General features: G+C 33.9%; 3 non-coding genes across 3 annotated transcripts; all 3 read right to left on the bottom strand.

Moving 5' to 3' along the window:
- Positions 1 to 464: 464 nt before the first annotated feature.
- Trnaw-cca (transfer RNA tryptophan (anticodon CCA)) lies at positions 465 to 536 on the bottom strand. The gene has a single exon. It is a non-coding gene; the product is annotated as a tRNA-Trp (tRNA).
- A 2,546-nt stretch (positions 537 to 3,082) lies between these two features.
- On the bottom strand, positions 3,083 to 3,154 carry Trnaw-cca (transfer RNA tryptophan (anticodon CCA)). The gene has a single exon. It is a non-coding gene; the product is annotated as a tRNA-Trp (tRNA).
- A 1,534-nt stretch (positions 3,155 to 4,688) lies between these two features.
- Trnaw-cca (transfer RNA tryptophan (anticodon CCA)) lies at positions 4,689 to 4,760 on the bottom strand. The gene has a single exon. It is a non-coding gene; the product is annotated as a tRNA-Trp (tRNA).
- Between the last annotated feature and the right edge of the window lie 18,008 nt (positions 4,761 to 22,768).

The following is a 22,768-nucleotide window of genomic DNA, read 5'->3' on the forward strand; positions in this document are numbered from 1 at the left end:
AGTAAATAGGCAATAATTTCCGTACTTTTACTTACTTTTACAATAAAACAAATCGAGTTGTGGAGCATTGATATCTTATCTAAAACGTCAGTTTGGCCAATGACTGTGCCCCGCAAAAACGTTTTGTATTTATGACGTCATAATACGTTACGTTTAATTCTTATGGTCTATGGAAAAATAACCTCAATGTTTTATCCAATAAAAAAGGATGTTAAATTATTAACAGCTAAGGTCATTGAAGGACGATCTTCCCTGTATTGAGTTGCATGTGTGAGTATAATTTTTGAAGGTTGCGGTACATCCTTTTTGTGCCTCATTTGTTCGTGTTTTAAAGAATTTCGTCTTCACCATGCAACCGTTTCAACCTCCTAGACCTCCTCAAATGTATTAGTGATGAAACGAAACGAACTTTGATCTTTAGAGAAGTCTAAAATAAAATGTTTTTTTTTTTCCAAAACATGAAATGACCCCGACGTGATTTGAACACGCAACCTTCTGATCTGGAGTCAGACGCGCTACCGTTGCGCCACGGAGTCCACATATGCAGGAATTGTCTAGTAATATCGGATTCATTGTTTTTAACACTTTCGCTTTCATTTCATCAATAAGTTCATTTTGTTAACAGACTTTATCTTAGTTTTGTACAAATAAATAGGTTCATTTTGTGTATCACTTTCTATGTTTTTATCTTTGACCTTGGTTGTGAAGTATAACCCAGAATTAGAATGCGTGAAATCAAGCCTAAATTATTACTTTCATCATTAGTATTATTTATATATAGTCCATCTAGATTTTATCTAGTTATCCATAAAATACCATGCAATGAATGCTTATTATTTTGGATCATACTATCAGTCCGGTGGCTTATGTCATTCCGTCGACTTTCCTTGACGAAGGTTGACATGATATATCAAAATATTGAGTAGGTCAGCTCTTTCACAAAAATGGTAGTATCTTTTTTTCAAAGGTTAAAGGTCATATGGTTGCGTCATAAGGAGAAACCCACTAACGCCAAAAATCTGTATAGGGCATTACAGTAGAAAAAAAGGACTTTGTAAACTATACCGCATCAAAATGAATGTATTAACTGTCATATACTATTTTATAGATCTTTATTATTTTGATGAAAGCACATGAAATGGTTAAAAAAAACTTTTGATGAAAAAATCATATATTACCCACTATGCTCATATCATGCACATTTTTAATTTTCCACTTAAAATATATCTGATTGCAAAAGGAAAGTAAAACGCTAGTATCCCGACGTGATTTCAACACACGATCTTTAGGAGTTAGACGCGCTACCGTTGCGCCATGGAGTCCACATTTAAAGACAGTATATTGAGTTCCAGTGTAGTTTCTTATACTAATATGATGCAATGTTTCTAACTCTTTTGATTTCATTGCAAAACATCCTAAATAAAATAAGTAAAAACAAGTAGCTGTTTAGGTCATCTGACCCAATGTCATCATAATGTCCTACCGTTACCATGCTTCGTCCGGTGTTGTGCGCCGCGCCTGAAGAGACCGCAGAACCAAATGATTTCGCTATATACGATATATTAACGTTTGCCACTGTCCAGGCTTAATGGAGTTTTCAAGTCTGGTCACCTGTCACTAATTTTGAAGAATGGCATCTGGCATACTTGTGAATAAAAAGAAATAAAGATCTGCCATCTTGCTAAACTTTTATGTGGGGGGGGGTTCCATCTTATGTTGAATTCCGCACCAAAAATTGACCAAAATATTCATGAAATTCCAGTCTTGATTACATCCCCCTGTCAGACACACACTTGACAGAATTTTAAAATTTCCTCACATCTTTTACATCTACATGTATTGCCCAACCCACACATTAAACATTTGAAACTGATGAGCCCTGAATACCCAATCAGCAGGCTCCGAAACATTCATCTCTCTATGAAATCTTGTGCCCAAAAGGGGATTTCCAGGAATCTCTTTTTGGTTTGATTCTGCGGTCCCTATGAACGTTTCATTCAAACGACTTCTTCGGATAATCGAAAAAGGGACTGACATTGGTATGTTGCATGCTTGAAAGAAGGCCTACCAAGTTTGTTGAAATGAATTATCTTGAGTACCATTCAAGGTCACAGGGTTCAAATAGATTTAAATCTTTAAACGACTTCTTGTGAGTAACAAAGATGTCCAAAGACCTGATAATGGGCCTGCTACATGCTGGCATGATAGGCTACCAATTTTGTTCAAATGAATGACGTTGATCTCCATTCAAAGTCACATGGATCAAATAGGCTACAGTCTTAAACGATTTACTGCATACTTCACTTTCACTTCTACTTTTATGTTTTATTCTATTTAAAGTATGATGATCGTTAAAGCCCATTTGGCCTCTTGTTTATGTGTCATTGTCTATGTTGATATATTAAAATTAACTTTATTGCAAAGCAAAACACATGATTACAGTGATTGAAATAAAATGTAAGTGACAAATAAAACTAATACCGAGTCCACTTAGATTTTATCTAGAAAGTCTGAAAATAATATGCAATATTGTTTTTGATTTATCTGATATATTTGAACACCCAAACTACTGATCTAGATCAGATGCGCTACGTGATTTTTTAGTGAGTTTTCATAATTATACTCCATAGTTCTAATTTGCATGAAATATAGTACATCTGTATTTATTCTTATACATATATATAGACGTACTTATTCTATTACCTATATTATGTGAATAGAAATAATTGATATGCCAAGGACAGCGTCGAAGTTTTTGTGATGTATATTACTGTGAAAGTTCAACTACCTATTAATATCAGATTGTAGGTGAGTAGTTGTGGTTATAATTTCTTCGAACAAGACGTCAATGTTGATAGCCTTCAATCGCATCTGCTGCCTTCTCACGGTGTTGTTATTTACAATATAAGGTCACTTATCTTGACTATCTTGAACAAATACACATGGAATGTTAACTGATTAGCTTATACTATTTGCAATGCGTATTTAATTTTGATTTTAATTTTTCCACATCGCCAAAACATTTTTCATATCATATCTGATCTGGTTACTGCAAAACTACAAAACGAAAGTAAAATGTTAGTGACCCCGACGTGATTTGAACACGCAACCTTCTGATCTGGAGTCAGACGCGCTACCGTTGCGCCACGGAGTCCACATATGCAGGATTGTCTTGTAATATCTTATTTTTAACACTTTTGCTTTCATTTCATCAATAAGTTCATTTTGTTAACAGCCTTTATCATATATTTGTACAAATAAATAGGTTCATTTTGTGTATCACTTTCTATGTTTTTATCTTTGACCTTTGTTGTGAAGTATAACCCAGAATTAAAATGCGTGAAATCAAGCCTAAATTATAACTTTCATTATTAGTATTATTTATATATAGTCCATCTAGATTTTATCTAGTTATCCGTAAAATAGCATGCAATAAATGCTTATTATTTTGGATCATACTATCAGTCCGGTGGCTAGATCAGAAGTTTGCGTGTTCAAATATATTAGATATTTATAAACAAAATTGCATGTTATTTTCAGACTTACTATATCAAATATAAATGGACTATGTATTAGTCTTATTCGTTATTTTCATTTTATTTCAATCAGTGTAATCATGTGTTAAAAAGTTAATTTAAATATACCAACATAGACAATGATACATAAACAAGAGGCCAAATGGGCTTTAACGATCATCTTACTATAAATAAAATAAAACATAAAAGTAGATGTGAAGTATGCAGTTAATCGTTTAAGACTGTAGCCTATTTGATCCATGTGACTTTTAATGGAGATCAAGGTCATTCATTTGAACAAAATTGGTAGCCTATCATGCCAGCATGTAGCAGGCCCATTATCAGGTCTTTGGACATGTTTGTTACTCACAAGAAGTCGTTAAAAGATTTAAACCTATTTGACCCCTGTGACCTTGAATGGTACTCAAGATCATTCATTTGAACAAACTTGGTAGGCCTTCTTTCAAGCATGCCACATACCAATGTCAGTCACTTTCACCGGACGAAGCATGGAAACTATAGGACATTATGATGACTTCGGGTCAGATGACCTAAACAGCTACTTTCTTTACTTATTTTATTTAGGATGTTTTGAAATGAAAGTAAAAGCGTTAGAAACATTGCAACATGTTAGTATAAGAAACTGCATTGGAACTCAATAAACTTTTTTTATATGTGGACTCCGTGGCGCAACGGTAACGCGTATGACTCCTGAAGGTCGTGTGTTCAAATCACGTCGGAGTTACTAGTGTACATGTTTTACTTTCCTTTTGCAATCAGATATCGTATGCAAAATTAATAAATTTAGATTTTGACGATTTTAAGTGGAAAATTAAAAATGTGCATGCTATAAGCATAGTGGGTAATATATGATATTTCCATCAATAGTTTTTTTTCATGTAGGTGAGTAGCTGTGGTTATAATTTCTTTGAACAAGACGTCAATGTTGATAACCTTCAATCGCATCTGCTGCCTTCTCATGGTGATGTTATTTACAATATAAGGTCACTTATCTTGACTATCTTGAACTTAAACACATGGAATGTTAACGGATCAGCTTATATTTGCCATGTGTATTTAATTTTAATTTTTCTACTGAACATCGCCAAAACATTTTCCGTATCATATCTGATCTGGATACTGCAAAACTGCAAAACGAAAGTAAAATGTTAATGACCCCGACGTGATTTGAACACGCAACCTTCTGATCTGGAGTCAGACGCGCTACCGTTGCGCCACGGAGTCCACGTTTAAAGTAAATATTCTTCCAATCCATAAAGCTATGCTGTAATGTTGCAATGTATGAACCCTGGTCGTAATACTTTAACTTTTATTTCATTAAAGCTGACAATGCAAATTAAAAAGCATGCATTGAGAGTAAAACAAATAGAATGAACTATCAGTTTTCAAAACGCGTTTCTGAGACACCCCCAGTTATGACAGTGTCGTATCCAATGAAGTGTAGCCATTTTTCTTTAGCTCTGCTTGGTTACGTCTCACTGACCAACCCCTTATATAACGCACGGGAATTGAAACGCGCCACTCTAAACATAGCTGGCATCGGAATAACCTGCCCCGATATGCATTGTCAGCTTTAAAAAAGTCTGTATTATTTTTTATTTGTTATCAAAATTAGCAAACAACATCTTGCACTTGTTTCTTTCAAATTGAATACTTTTATTTTGTATCACGAAATTCTGACTGTATTCTAAATAACCCACGGATTTCTTTTAATTCAGTTTATCAAAGGTTATCTTTTCAAGATGCCAAAGCCATTGAGTGGCTCTTTTTTATGACATCATTACACCATTGTAGTTTAATTTTACCAGTGAGTTCGGTATCTGCCTCTTCAGGCTCAAACTATCACTGAACATTCAAAGAGTGTAAAAGCACCTGTGTGCTACTATTTTTTTTATTAAGATTTCGTTTTGTACTCTTTAACTGATGGTAAATATATATATACGCTGTCGTTTACGATCATGCTGTTGCTTGTTAACTTTGATTTATAACGATATTCACTGAAGTGGCATATTTTATGATAATGAATCAGTTACTGGTAATAAAAGGATCAAAAGATTTTTTAATTTTGCATATTCCTTATTTGAACTAGGCCGCAATGATTTTTTTGAATTTTGTCACAAAGCTAATATTAAACAGGTATGTTGAATATATCTCTGTGTGTTCTACTTAATTAGAATGACACCTGCTAAATGTATACTGACATAAGTCATAACACGTGCAAAATCAGCTGCTATAGTAAGATTCATTATGCATATCGTGCATAATCCAATTATTTTTTAGACGTAGACCCAATGGAAAAATGGGACAATATATCCTATACATGTACTTATATCACAGCTATAAATCTAAATTATGATAAACCATTAATTTTTTTGAATTATTCGTTAAAGATAGAAAAGGAGTTTCCAAATAGGCCTTTAGGATAACAGTTTGATCCCGGGAGTGTAAGTGTTTGAATATTAAATACGAAACAACTGTTAACTTAATTTAACAAAACTTTTCCACGTCATATTAAGTGAAAAACATGAACGACTGCTTTATAATATAATCTTGATGTTTATATGTAATACTGAAGATAAGGAAACAAATGTTTATAAAATTTGCTAACAAAAAAACTGCGAGACGCGTAATATTTTATACATAGATTAATCTATTGCAGTTGGTCTCAATGAGAGCGTGTTAGAGGTCATAATGTAGGAAGAATTTGGGCTACATCAGAAAAACATACATGACCACAGGTCAGGTAGGGCCTCTATGTACAGCCCTGTGATTGTACCTACTGCCCCAATTGAAAAATCGTTAATGGTAAACTAAAATAGGTATCTTGCAATTTCTCCTCCTAACTGTCATCTTCCTATCGTCTCCCTTCTCATTGAGTTACTTTTGGCTTTGAGTGTTCGCCTTTGTGAAGAAGGCTCCGGTTTCTGTCCGTTGGGCTCAAAAAGTCATAGTATATAAAGGTTGTGATGTCAGTAAAAAGGGAGTGGAACGACTGGTTTGCTCGTTTTAAGTGTAATGTGACAAAGCGGTGTGTGATGTTGGGTATCTTTGGCGATATGCTTAATTGAGATATCACTATGAAGAGTTTCAAAGACACACGAAAATATTACATCCCAACAAACCTCTTTCACACACCCTCACACACACACACACACAACCACACACACACACACACACACACACACACACACACACACACACACACTATACATTGCATAAAATGGAGGTTTTCCACCAATGACCTTAGCTGTTAATAGGACGGTCATCCCAATAAATCAAGAAACTAGGTGGATGATCCACACGTGCAATATCGGATCGGGATTCGTGAAAAACAAATATGGTGTCCATTTGTTATCAGACTACCCTAATATATAAAATGTGTTTAAGTGTAAAGTATCATTGCAGAATCTAATGACGTAATGGTTTCCACTTCTTTCTCTTTAGAATTCTAACATCTTCTCCTGTGTGCAGATTACCACTCAAACGTCACGTTTCTGTGAACATTACGTCATCAAGCTATGAGAAAATTGCTTGGCTATATTGCGTAATTATTGTAAATTACATGTACCACTATGACTATGAATAGTGTATGTAGAAATATCTGTACTACTATACATATTGTATGTAGAAACATCTGTACCACTATAAACATTTTTTGTAGAAACATCTGTACCACTATAAATATTGTATGTAGAAATATCTATACCACTATAAATATTGTTTGTAGAAATATCTGTACCACTATAAATATTGTATGTAGAAATATCTGTACCACTATACATATTGTATGTAGAAACATCTGTACCACTATTAACATTGTTAGAAACATCTGTACCACTATAAATATTGTATGTAGAAATATCTATACCACTATAAATATTGTTTGTAGAAATATCTGTACCACTATAAACATTGTTTGTATAAATATATTCCAATATAAACATTGTAGAAACATCTGTACTACTATAAATATTATTTGTAGAACATTCTTAAACGGTGGTTAATTAAACTGAAAATATATGTGGTTAGCTTCTAATTTTGACTAGATTTAAAATAAAATCCTTAACGATTATTATCTGTTATTGTTAATTTAGCATAATACATCCATCATGTATACGTTAAAAATAAGGTGAAGCAGTGCGGTGTACCTGACGCTAAATTGAAAACAGCGAAATCATTCCTCATGATTCTATCATTTCAGTTTATTTATACTTTTAGTTTCGTTTTAAAGGCATTAAGAAGTGGTATTAATTAATTAACTTAAAATGCTAACTACTCATTTAGCTGCATGATAATCAACTTTTGTATTTGGTTCAATGAATCAGCTTATTCAATTAGATTCAGATTTGCACAAAAGATATTTATTTCTGATGGTTAAAAAAATATTATTAAAAATAATGAAATGTCAACACAAGCTGATTATATCAATTTCTTATTTTGTATTACGTTTTCCACTTAAGACGTATATATTATCTTAGTCCCCTGAAATAAATCATCAACGTACTTTTAGAGCATTCAAACTTTAGCTAAATGTTTAACGAACAGGTAACGGCATTGATGGATTCGTGTGATCACTAACAAAGCTTATTAAACCATAAACAGAAAGTAATCACAATGAAATATTAATGGCGGTATGAATACCACTGAAATAGGATTACCGCTGAAACATACACATTTACAGTACTTCTATTGGTATCTTCGTAAACAGCACGACTGATTTGGACACCAGGCATTATGCAAATACATATATATTTTTATTCGGCTTTATGTTGTTACATGCATTAACATGTCCATACAATGTCCATAAAAACAATACATCACGGATCATACAACTGTTCTGTCTTTCTATCTCGATCATCCTCGATATAACATGGGTTACTATCACTGTCGTAATAATCACCCCTTAGTCATTGTAAAACTGAAGGCATTTCAGGAAAATATATATTGATCAATCGCGGAACTTCAGAGTCTTGATTTGAATATTATGTAGAGAGTGAAAACCATGCAGTCAACCAAAGTGTATCGTTGTTAAATTCTTTTGATGTACATCAAAGGCCCAAACTACCTGTCTCATCTGCTGCCGCATACAGAGCCTTTAGGTTTGCTATACACTGGCCACCAGTCTCTAGAACATTGAGGGGAATAGTTAAAATGTGGCTTGATTATTTTTGTCTCTACTACATGGCTGATTCTAAGTTTCAAATTAGGGGGAATAATTTAGTAAGACCTCTGCTGAAAAAGTCTTCAAAAACTTAGGGTCTGCATGGTGGCCAATCGAGTTTTGTATGACATATTCCAAACGACAGTTAAAGTAATCACTGGAATATCGAGGATGCCCAAAAGTAGGCCTTGGTGATTCAATAGCTTAGATATATGGAATAAAAAAGAACAAAAAATGATAAATGCAAAGTTGAAATGGACAACATGTTCCATTATGGTTTAATCGTCAATTAATGTATCACATCATGAATAACTCAAAAAAAAACAAGTAATGGTATTTACAATTTCACTACAACCGCATTATGTAACCTTACCAAGCGCAGTTGACAATCATTTAGACTATGAACTTCACAACTGTCGAGTCAGCACCAATATGAAGGCCAACTAAACAGAGGCAAATCCAACATGAAGCGGCGCTAATTTGCCTCTGCCCAGTTGGCATTCATATTGGCTATAAATGCCAACTGAAAGACGTTCAATGTTTAAAGGAAGATGTTATTGGTGCATTATTTGGGCCTCTAATTAACGATATACAACACCAATGTTTTAAATGAAATGGCCTAAAGTTTTAATGTACACCTAAGCCTATCTGATGATGAATGCAGAATGCAGATACATTGCATACAAAATATAAATAGCACACCAATAACACAGTGTTTGAAGAAAACATTCTATTGGATTAATCTGATACACTAACCTAGCTAAACATGAGTTACATATTTTTCAAACTCAGGAATCAAAAAGAGGTTTTAATATGTTATTCACAACCAAAATTTACCAACGTTTTGAGAATCACAATACTTTTAAATGCATATATACTTTGTATTTTAATTTTACGAATACAAAAAGGAGCTGTAAATGATTTTTAGTAGTCCTGCCAAAATCAATATATTTACATCTACACTGCAGTGAAATGAATACATACAGGTAGACTATGAAGCCAATGTGTGGTCTACAAATTTATTTCATATTTAAAAGTGTTCTTAGAAGTTGTTAAGTAATTTCTGCAGGTCTGTCTCCGTCTAAACATACGCAAGGCATGAAAAACAACAATTTTATAGTACATAATGTCTGTGTTTAAGGTAACGTTTATATTGGCATCGTGTATGTTTGTCTATTCATTGATTGATTTTCACTGCTTAATTCATCAAAATTTATGGTTTTTTTATTTTCTAACGGATGGTTTCATTTAATTTAATTAGATATTTTATCCGTTTTAATCGTTACACTTTTTTTCGTTGGTAGATAGCACATGACTAAGAGTTGATACCTTACAAAATAAATAGGCTTGCGTCACGTATTTGGACCTTAAATATCTTATGTTATTTATGAACAATTGTTTATCACATGATCTCAGTGACTACCTGGAGCCAGGTAGGAGGGTATTGAAGGCCTGATTGAAATAATCTTTTACGGTATTTTTTTTTTAATCTGAATTGTTGATAGTTTTACAGCAACATGAAATATATAGATTTCAATACTGGTATATCCCATGTAATGCACTTATGTCTTCAGAGGCTGTATTACATGGCTACCTATGCAAAACAGACCCGTGACGTCACAGGGTCAACAAAAATTACTATTTTTCTAGGTAAATTTTAATGTAAATTTCAGAATTTTGGTTTTACTATTTTCAAAGCAAACAGGGAGATCTGCGTTCATAATGCCATGCAATTTTCAAGGTTTTTTTCAAAATTGTAGGATATCATGCATAATTGTGAATTTGTAATAAAACAACGATTTATTAAAGATACTCATTAATATATTAATATGATGGATAGGGATATTCTATACTGTGGGGATCACAAAATGTTGTTAAACTTCGGCAAACCTCGGGGTTTTTTGTGACCTTCGGGAAGAATATCGCTATCCTTCGTATCCACTCATGAAAGAGTCTTATATTCCATAGCCTACAGAAGGGAGACCATTCAATACATAATAACGGGTAATGAATAATGACGATATTGATAAATGCAAGTAAGTAAACAGATAATTTCAATCAATTTATTTTCTTGGAAATTTCATAATTTCGCGATGTATATTTCTATGAATCTACCTTTTATGCATCCCCCATCTTGTCACATAAACAACAAAATATAGATTTGTGTGAAATGGCCACCGGATGGTGACATTTAATATTATATGAAAGATATCATAGACAGATAAATAAAATGTCATACTGACTAATGCATACCATTATACATATTATTCAAAGGAGATTCTTTGTAAAATAAAGAAAAGCACAAGTGGGGTTTACCAAAACTCTGCCAAACATGCTAAGACAAATTCAAAGACATAAAAGAACAAAAACGCAGAAGATCATATTTAGTCAACTGAAGTGAAATAAAAGGTCATGAGTGGAAATATAAATCTATATAAGAGAAATTATGATCTAAAAAGGATAAATTCAGGGTCGAAGAGGGTGAGTAATTGCCAAAATTTTAAAATTGGGAGATCGCACTTTAACATCAATTTGGAAATCAAATTTACCCATGATCCTTTACTCCTATCAGTAAAGGAAAGAATTTTCATGAACGGTTCTTTTCGTGATTTCTTATAGCTCCCGATATATACGAAATGTAATCGCAGGCGAAAACTGTTTTGATGTAAGCAAAAAGTTGTAAAACGTTACATTTATATTTCATTTTCAAATACAGAATGTGTTATGAATATGTTATTAAATGTTAAAAAGTGCAGAAAATAGAGAGAAAACATAAATCACCCTGTTTCCTATGTGCTATACTCGGCAGCTTATAAATATACATATTTATTCTTTCTTCTTACTGCTAGTTCTCAATTTTAGGGCATGACATTATAAATAACTTCAGAATTCTAATTCATCATACCTTCATTTTCCTGTTGAAATTTCGTTTTTTCATAAAATTTAGAATTTTATTTGAATAATTGCTCGTTGATATACACGTTGCTCATATGAATCTCTTATGAAATTGTCAGGTCATTGACAAGTCATGTGTTATACCAGGCAGCTATATCTGCGAAAATATATGTAACAAAATTATCGTTGTCATTTTAATGCAATGCATCATGATGGCATCAAATAAGTCAGAACAACATAACATATGGCACGTCAATGAGAAGTGAAATCTTAATTTATGTAAATCGCTCTTTATATATCAGATCGCAAATCTGAATATGACATCAGAAATAGATGAAATATTTATTTGTCAGTTAAATCAAGATCGCTGCATTTGTCATTTTGATCAAAAGAAAATAAATGTCACTTTTTCTGCACGCTTATACATCATATTTTGATGTTTATAAGTTTCCCAACAGCTACTGACGTTCGAGACACCCGATACATATGTACATTCCCTGTTATGTATTCAACACCTATATATCGTGTTTCCCTGATAAATGTCGATTCTGGTGACACGTAGCATTGCGCATGTGTTGTATCTCGCTACCATTCACGAGTCTCCGCTATTTCCCGTATTTGCATGTATCAAACAGTCATCTATCAGCCGGAATCGTTGACGAGGTTAGCCCTCCGCGACCCTTCCTGTCACTACTTACGACCTCCGGAGCAGGTGTGTGTTTGTTTGACGAAATCTGTGTCAATAAGACGTTTGTTTCTCAACGTCGGCATGGAAGAATATGAGTCATATATATTTTATAAGCGTTTTCCATCATTTCAGTGTTATATATACAAACGAACTTATTTCACCGTGATAAAGAAATACCTAACCGTCCCGCCCATTTCCTTTCGCTGTAATATCCCCAGGTGTTTGGGACTTCGTCAATAGTTAAAGTGTTCAGTTCGTAGACAAAAGCGCATACATTACGCATGACCGAAATTCAAGCCGGAGTAAATGGAGCTAGGAGCTGATAGTTTCGTAGTTATTGTAAATTTGCACGTCTGCTGATTTCAGTAAAGCTAGGTCTTTAAACAATAATTACCCAACAAAAGAATCTGACACCACGATTGAATTCTCTTTCTTCACAGGTGTTGACATCTTAGGTATTTCTGTACACTTTAAATTTTACATAGTAAAACGTTTATTGATTTGCAAGCAGCTAATTATTGGGAGTTAATAGTTCTTTGGAGACACAAACATGTGTATCGTTTCACCTATTGCTCTTTTATTTGTTTACTGTCCCCAATTGTCTCCCGCGAAAAGTAGACATACCAAATTTAGGCGGACACCGTTTATATCGGCGTACCGATCACAGGGCTGTTTTCTATTAATAATCTCAAAACTGTCCAAATATTGCAGATTTTAATTATCTCTATTGATTTTTTTATCAAATTTGACGTTATTTGATTATACTTTGATAATTCAATTTCAGTATATGAAATTAAGCCATTGGATCGTTGCACTTTCCATTTTACCGAAAATGCCATTGAATGGACGTGCCGAAGAAAACACTTTTTCAAAATAAATAAATCGATGGTCCATGTCAGTAAATTGGCATTACATAACAATTGGCAAGTTGATTTATTATTTATTCTGTTCAGATTCCATGCAAAATTAAAACAAAGCCTGTTTACTTTAAAATGCATCCCGATCGCAAGATATCTGACGCAGATAATTATAAGGGAATATCAATTTCTTAATAAAAAATATTTTCAAACGATTGTTGAGATAACAGTCCCTTAATAATTTAAAATGTAAGATTTCTTCATTTTCTCAGCAAACATATCCTATCATCACCTATAAAGGTAGGATTACAGTAATATTTCTAACGCCTGTAGTAGGACGAACTAGTTTTATCCATAATGACTGCAACTGAATACAACAAGTACCTGGTGACTACCACCATGCAAATACTGCTAGATAAGTTTGAGACACAGATTCATGCATATGGCTTGCTACGTTTCAATCCTTAGAAATGCAAGTTTAGCTGATTGAAATAAGGACTTAAGGACGGGCATAAGAGAATCTACAGCAGATAAACAATGGATAACCTACACTTCTTTAAATATCTTTTCATGGTTACATTCAAATTAAAAAAAAAAACACAAAAAAACACAAAAAAACGTTATATTTACTGTAAACAATATTATACTACAGTATATTGAAGATGATGATCAGCATAAAATCTGGTAAATATCTTTGAACATAAAACTCTAATTGTGTTTTTGTACATTAATGTTTCTCATTATTTTGTTGACTTACGTAAAAAAGTATTTCAATATTACGAAAATATTGTTTTAACAATATTGTTTATTTCTGTTCTTTTTATCTTTATCCCTTTCTTTCTTTTCGTTTTTAAGTAAACGATTCGTGTATGTATCATTGGATATGGATCTGTCAATTTTGTGACAATGCTACTTATTTATCAAGATATGTTAAACTTTAAATGATAGGTAAAATACTGTCGTTTTCAATTTGTATTATTTACTCCTGTTTCACAGCATAATGCACAAAAAGATATAATCTTAAATAGAAAACCATATTTCAAAGACATAAAACATTATCTTCGCCAATTGTTCTTTTTTTTTTTGTTCCCGTCTGCTTTGAAGCTGATCCCCGGTGTCTACCAGAGACTGTACACCTTGTCCTACCGAAGCCACAGCCATGGATCATATGTACTGTCATTAGCTCGCCATCAACGTCCTACGCCACGTGCAACGAGGCCTTGGTAACAATAGCAACCGATCAGTGTGACTTTTCAAAAGCCCAGGGGGTTGAGCCAGGCTGGTACATCGTTTAAGTAGTAACATAGCCACAATCAACGACGGTCGCAAATGATACGGGTGCGATTTAAAAGCTGGTATTTGAACTTGGGTAATTAAAGGAAGCTCACGTGGCAGCCCTCGGTAGTAGGGAGTATTAGCCGTAATTTTCCGGGTACATTGATGCTATGAATTGTAGGCATCAGTTGAGCGAACTGCTGCCATAAATCAGAGAAGTTCACGGTGGTGGTTGGTTTGCCTAATTGCACGCCGTAGGAGCTTGTACATCAACAAAAATGGATGTGTATGCTGTATTGCGAGCCGCTGAAGGCAAATTCATGTCCATCAAATTTCAACGACTTTTATTTTAACATGCATAGTGACATGTATTTTACTTTACAATTTAACTTATACAAATATTGTAATGGATTAATTGGTGAAACTTTACAGAATAGTTTAAGAATTAAGAAGAAATGTTTATGACTTTCACACTCGTTGTTGGTGAGATCGTGCCCATGAGGTGAGAGAAAACTGCAGCATGCGGTGTGCCCTGGAACACGCTCTAATTGCTGGGTGCATGTAGGGGCGGGGTTGAAACCAACCCCTGAATCTAACCCCGGTGTCTAATGTGCAACACACGTCTTCGTAGCAACGACACAAATCAGAATGTACATCGTTTGTTCTGACATCGCAAACAATGTAGCCGGCTTACTGGGGCACGAACTAATGAAACGTCAAGGGCACGTGTTGAGGCATGAAAGCAGGCGTTACGTTAGCATTACACACGTACATAATGACACGCACGAGTGATCCTCTCACGTGCATATGCAAGAAGCTTATTGTGGTCATTGAAGTATACTTCATTGACTTTTCAAGAATTAGTTTCCATTCATATCGGTTTGAATGGAATTTCGACCATGTCGTATTGTCAAGTAACAATGCGGCAATGCGAGGGGCGGCAGTGCGCTGAGCGAAAAAGTGGGGTATTTTTCGCACTTTCGCTTTGGCCGAAACCAACCAGCATGTAATAACGAATAAATAGTTCTTAAAAAATTTGACAGATATAAGTAACTTATCGTTATGTTTGACCTTCCAGTAGAAGGGCGATGTTTCTCGAAATTCAGCCAACATCAGCATAATTCACTGACAAAATATCTTTAAAGTTTTATATTTATCATCGTGTCATGTAGACTCAACGGGAGCAGCATCCTCTATGCAATCACACGTCATGGTCAGTAGAATATATCAGGAAAAATATCAAACAAACATGCATATTGCGTGATGAAGGTAGTACTGCAGACACCGCAAAAAATATTTAAATCATATAAAATAGAACCTAAATATGTCTCGATCACAAAATTTGGTCATTGTGGAAAAGTTGTAATGAGTGAAAATGTGAAATTACGTCACCGTGTTTTTAAGTCAGTTTGCAGTAATTAATAAATATCTACATGGAAGGATTTCCAAAAACTACAGAACAAAGTTTGATTTGGTCACTTCACATGATGCCAAAGATTTGCAGCAGTTTACGTTTTGACCACACCTAAACCAATGTTCACATGTTAGTTGACCGTTATTTCACTACGGCATCTTAGCATCTAATACACTGTAGTATGGTAAAATTGCAGCACAACTTGATTAATATCATTTGCGTAGACCAGAATGATAAGTGAACCTCTTAAAGTATTTTGAAAGTAAAGTTGATTTGCTATGGCGATGTTTGATTAAAGGCATAAACTGGACAAATAATTATTGGCCACAAATATTTTTTTTCTATAGGGTATACTTGTCAGAAAATATATACATGCATTTCAATGGCCGCTATCAGTTTGAAGGAATGTCAAGGTTTGAGACACCTCTTTAGATAGTACCATATACGACTGCCGAGATTTGCTTTATGATTTGAGATATACATTTGTATTCCTAGTGCTCTAGATATACTTATGCGATTGTACTTCATATTTGTATGGTGGAAGCCTATTATACCGGAAACAAAGGTGACTACAATAGCGTTGAAGGCCTAACTGTCAGTCCATCAAACCGAGTGATAATCTTTCCCGCGCTATCAGCTCACAGATGATCATGTTTACATTCGGAATTCCTCATCCGTATGGATAAACATAACACTAAGCTCGGGTCACGTAATCATTTCGATCAAAATCCGCCGATAGCGTTTGATGTTTTGACCTGAAACTTGACCCGGAAAAATACCTAGATTGTCTTACCCACAATCCCTGACACGCGAGCGCGTCGATCTGTTAAAACGGCGAACAATTTGTATTTTCTTGGGTGAAAAGTTACAAGAGCCTAAACGACACAGATCATGATAGATATGCATTCTCCGTGACCGGATCCCGATGCCGATCGCGATAACGCTTGGCACAAGTTCGAGTTTCTGTATTATTGTCTGGTTAGCTGTACGTTAACGAAGCTGTGGTGCGGCCGGAATGTGTATTAGGTGGACTGTACCAGGACACTCCGTTATATTGCACTAAATGGTAGATACAACAAAATAGAAGGTATATTTCAAGTACGAGCTTAATCATCTGAAATTGTTAAAAAAATATTTAAGTACAGACGAGATTTATTGTTTTTAAGTAAAATTAATGAATTCTTATTCAAAACAAATATTCTCAATATTGGTCACTCATGATGTGTTAAAATAACTCATAGCTAAAATAAACCAAGACGAAGATAGTCCAGCCACTAATAGTAGGATGCAACCTTGGTACATATGGGGTCCATAATGAAAATGTCAATGATCAAACTTTGGTACATCATCCATTTCCCAAGCGAGATGAAGTCGTGACTAAAATAAGATTATCAAGTGGTCGGAATTACTAGAAGATGGACCTTATATAAAATGTAAAGTATATAAACACATTTGTGCATGTGCACGACACAATTTCTGAACTAGGTCATAAGTCAAAATCTAGGTGACATGATTCAGTTAGAAGAGAACGCAATGAGACTTCCACCAATAACAGTAAGTGTAGGTAACGGACCCCACATGGAAAAATGAGAAAGAACCGAGTTTACACGATTTTTTTTAAATGTATTGTTTTAAAGCTAGAGTATATCATATTCGTCTTAAATTATTTCTCACATAATCCGCCTAATAACTACCGACTTCGCAAATGTACATGTAGGCCTAATATGTCTGCAAATGTCACCTGTGTAACGTGACCTGAACATGTTTCATTGGCTATGAAGGACAATCGTTGCATTGTTTTGTCTCTGAATTGTTCATAATGAAGGTTGTTTTATGTACAATGATAAAAGTATATATTTCATATTAGGGGTTTGAAGCTTATCTCGCTTTATTTCAAAAACTTCATTGACTTGTTTGATAAATGAAATGGACAATCATTTCCGATTTCATATAGGGTATATACACTGTATAGTGACATGGAAGATTTTCGGCACGCGATAAATTGTGTTTAGTATTTTTTACCTTGAGGTCAAATAAGAAGTTCAAACTTTTTAATGGCGGCAATGATGTAAAATAAGTAACTTTTGCAAATGAATTAATTCGTCTGCTCCTGCTTTTGATTAAAAATACCATTCGTCAATGGTGTAACATTCTTAATAAACAATACACTGGTGTGAATATTAGTGGCATATATGAGAAAGCCAGGGTAGAATGGTGTCGTTTTGTTTGTCATGCATTTCCTGAAACGCTGAAAGGTAAACATATCTTTTTTTTAAAATAAAAATAAATTTCATTATTTTTTCATTATCCAATCATATGTTCTCACTATAGCTATATCCATACCAGAATAAATTTTAATGTTACTCACAAGATGTCCGGATTGGAGAAACCTATTTTTCTTTATTTGTCCGGTAAATATATCATAATAATTTTCATCACAAATAGGTTTTAATTTCCTTTTTAAAGTTCCATGTTAGTATATATAAATATACTCATATCAATGGAAGATGAGTGTGAACATGTTCATCAGTATAATTATAATAACAAAAATGCATTTTAACTTTTAAACTATGCATATCAGGCAGGTTTAGATTAAACCAATGCTGAATATTCATGAAAAGAAATGCATATATATATAAAAAATTAAAAACTCTGAAAGTTATGTCATAGTAAAAAGTTATTTTAATCCCTTTTAACGGGTTAATAATTGTTATAAACATCAATCCTTTTAGTTATCAATACTTCCACGTGTCATTAATTGTATTAATTTACATAAATGTATACACTTAATGCAAATACATATTCATAAACCAATAAACACGAATTAAAATTTATTTTAAACGCCGTTACCGAACTTGCAGTTAATTAATATAATTGTGGTATTAATTTACTAGTATAAACTCTTGACATTTCTGCGCAAAAATATATTTCCTTTATTTGATTTTTTCCTTTTGTATAACACTCTGATTTGAATTTTAAAATTTTATTTATATTTCCTTTTTATTTTTATTTTTGGGTTGTTTTTTTGTGTTGTTTTTTGTTGTTGTTAATTTTGACATTTCAGCATCAAAGCGTACTGAATAATTACATCAAATGGCGTTTACCTATAACAAAAGTGTTTGATAATAATACCGAACATCCAACATTTATTCGAACAACAAATGTATCAGGATATTTTCATTTCTTATATACTAATAACAACAAATGATCGAGAAGTCATTTACCTTGATCATAGCTGAAGGATAATTAAACGATCAAAGCGAGGCTTTCCCAGACGTATCATCAAGATATGATAATGAAAAACCAATCATAACTGAATGTTATTTTTCTTGAATAGTCAAAAAATTTAGATTATTTTGCACATGAATATATGTAACAGTGCACGTGGATATTATCATAGATAGGTATTCGCAGGAAAATCTTAATTACTTATTTATGCAGGAATATGTTATTTTGCATTTTGTATAAAATATTGCATTATACATGCTCTTCCTGTATAACTGTCAGACTGATTACAAACAGTGTGATATATGCACCGTTACTTTTGGTAACGAAGGATGTTTAGTTTGTATTCTATATTCAGTATTACTTTATCAATGAGCTAGCTTCAGTATTTAACAGATGTGCATCAATCATTTTAATCTGTATTGTATGACAGTAGATTGATACTTATATGTTATTAACTTGACAAGCATTATATCATCGTTTTAAATACGCTTTTGTAGGGAACTACAACTTTAAACATTCTATGTACATGGTAGTATATTACACATTGTAAATTATGTATTATTTTGGACAGTGTCAAAGCACTTTAATCAAGCATATATTTTTTTATTACCGTTTTAGGTTTAAGGTGGGTTTTTTTCCTTTTTGAGATTTCTTGCAGCCGTTGTTAGGAAGAGAGTATTTCATTATACAAATGTATAATATTCATATCTAGTCATTATAATGACAATAACATCTACATGTATATTACATCTACCGCATACTGATAGGAGTTTTAGGTTTGGTTACTTCTACGTCTGATATACTGAGTTAGGGTTAGTGACATCCATTGTTTAGGAATTAAACGGAAGACGGAGTACCCGGAGAATCACCACCGCCCTACGGTCACTTTGGGCACTGTCCTGAATTCTTTTCAAAAGCTAGAGGTGGCGTGTGAAGTTATAATACACAATATACTTATAACACCAAATGCTTATTACAAGTTTTAACAATGTAGACTGATGAATAAATGATAAATGAATGAATGAATGAATGAATGAATGAATGAATGAATTAATTAATTAATTAATTAAAAGAAGGAAGGAGGAGGAAGAAGGAAGGAAGGAAGGAAGGAAGGAAGGAAGGAAGGAAGGAAGGAAGGAAGGAAGGAAGGAAGGAAGGAAGGAAGGAAGGAAGGAAGGAAGGAAGGAAGGAAGGAAGGAAGGAAGGAAAGGAAGGAAGGAAGGAAGGAAGGAAGGAAGGAAGGAAGGAAGGAAGGAAGGAAGGAAGGAAGGAAGGAAGGAAGGAAGGAAGGAAGGAAGGAAGGAAGGAAGGAAGGAAGGAAGGAAGGAAGGAAGGAAGGAAGGAAGGAAGGAAGGAAGGGGGAAGGAAGGAAGGAAGGAAGGAAGGAAGAGGAAGGAAGGAAGGAAGGAAGGAAGGAAGGAAGGAAGGAGGAGGAAGGAAGGAAAGGAAGGAAGGAAGGAAGGAAGGAAGGAAGGAAGGGAATGGGTGATAATGTGGTTTTCGAGCGAGCTCAAGCCACCCATGGAACTGGTTTCTAGTGTTCATGGTAGACCGTTGATAACTACCCTGACATTTAGTTAAGTAAAGCCTTCGCATCCTTAAATAGCAATGGTTACCGAGAGGACATTAAATGAAACTAATGGAATCTTGAACATGAATATATATGTTGACTCTTAAATGCTATTTTAATTAAATGAGTCTGTTTATAATGTGTTTATTCTTTCTTTTGCAAGCTTTGGCGAAAAAAAATGTCATGTGAACTGAACACAAATTTTAAATGATATTTACCAAATAAATACAAAAAAAATCTAGCATATTGATGAAATTCAACATAAAAAACAGAGGTCGCTATTTGGTTCTTTGGTCCTCGAATTCTGACGTCACGTCATTGCCTACTGATGTCAAGTCATGACGTCAAAATAAATTTTCTGCCCCGGCACAGACAATAAAAAGCGTTCCAAGTCATATTACACTAGCGACATATGCAAACATATTGAACATTGGACTAGACATCTGGCGGATTATAGATTAATATGTTGAAATGCATTGGCAAAAAGGCATATGAACAGTACACATCATTAGCCATTTGCACTCATCATGCTCGCTCTTATCATAAGACGAAATGCGAATAAAATACTTTATCAAAGTAGACCAAAAGGAATCCATTTGATATGCAATGAGTGATCACGAACCTCTATTCTCCATGCATTTAGGTTCCACATGAGGTGCAGTTTTTAGGTTTGTGAATGTACTTGTGGAAGGAAAGACAGTTTATTTGATATAATCAGCTCAATATTATTACTATTTACAAATAATAATAACTTCAATATCTTCAGTCTACTTCATCAACATTTTCTATATCGGGCAACAATGTCAGGTTAGCCAGACTACAAAATAGATAGGATGAATAATTTGAGGAGAATTAAGATAAAGTATTACGGTCGACCTGATCTTATTAAGGATTTCCAATGCTTAACGTTTCATTTTTGCAACCAGAATTTGATTTGAAATTGTAGTCGGCCCTTGATGTGACCTAGATCTGATCGACAGGTATTGCAAAGTCGCAGTTGACGCTTTCTCTTCTGAAACGTCTGGTTTTGTTATATAAGCACGTTTTGAAGGAGTCATGTTGATATATATATGCATTTGACCTTGAAATCAATGCTATATTTATTCCGTAAGTGAATTTACAATTTTATTCGTATTAGTACTTACATAATGCATCTTGAGGTTTTTTTATTGTAGTTGTTGTTGTCTTTCATTCTCTTTTACTTCCTTTTTTAATTTTTGTGCACCTATAACGTTTAAAACAACACGGATAAAAGCTTTCTTAGGATCATTTATTTCAAGACAGATCATGAACCCAAAATAACCGTTTAAAAAACCATCGATAATGTATACACATATACAAATCTCAAACAAATAAATTATTCATACCGATCCAATATAATTATTAAAAGTTATTTTAACCGCATGTACGTGGACTTTAAATGATAAATTCTTAAGCACACCTATCGCTAAATCCTAATATTGCTATGTTCCTTTGGTGTGACTGTATAATGGAGAAACAAAACATGCATACATATTCGATCATGCAGTTTCTGAGGAAAAGTAAAACTATATCACAAAGCATGTCGTTGCTTTTCCATTGGTGAGTTTGGTTTTAAAGCGTATATTATAACATAAAGACAGACATGTCAATCATTATATATTTTACATATGAAATAATTCGATTTCATTAAACCTACACATTACATATAACACATAAAATGTCGTTCTCAGTAGAATCACATATAGTGAATTTGATTATGAGACTTGTTTCTAAAACAGCAAAGATGACTTAAACATCTACATTTTCCTCCTTTTCATCAGCCTACCTGTGTTATCTACGTCGAGCCGTTTTTGTCGGATCAACTGATGAAAGGATTGCGACAGATATCAGTATGACACGGCTGATTGGCTGTGAATACCCGCCCCTCACAAGATACCCGGTCTAGCCCAAGATACCATCTCTAACGCCTTCCACACGACGTCCCGGATGAAATATCACACGTGGCTACGACAAAACATTTCGTTTGTCAGCAACCATGAGCGAAAACTACCACCAGTAATAACAAAGGGCTACTGAGACCTAATTTTCAGTTTCCTCGTATCAATAAACATATGGTTTGTGTGTATGATCACATATCTGGCATCGCTGGTTTAGTCAAAGGA

This window comes from Argopecten irradians, chromosome 4, assembly GCF_041381155.1.
Source record: "Argopecten irradians isolate NY chromosome 4, Ai_NY, whole genome shotgun sequence".
Classification (NCBI taxonomy): Eukaryota; Metazoa; Mollusca; class Bivalvia; order Pectinida; family Pectinidae; genus Argopecten; species Argopecten irradians.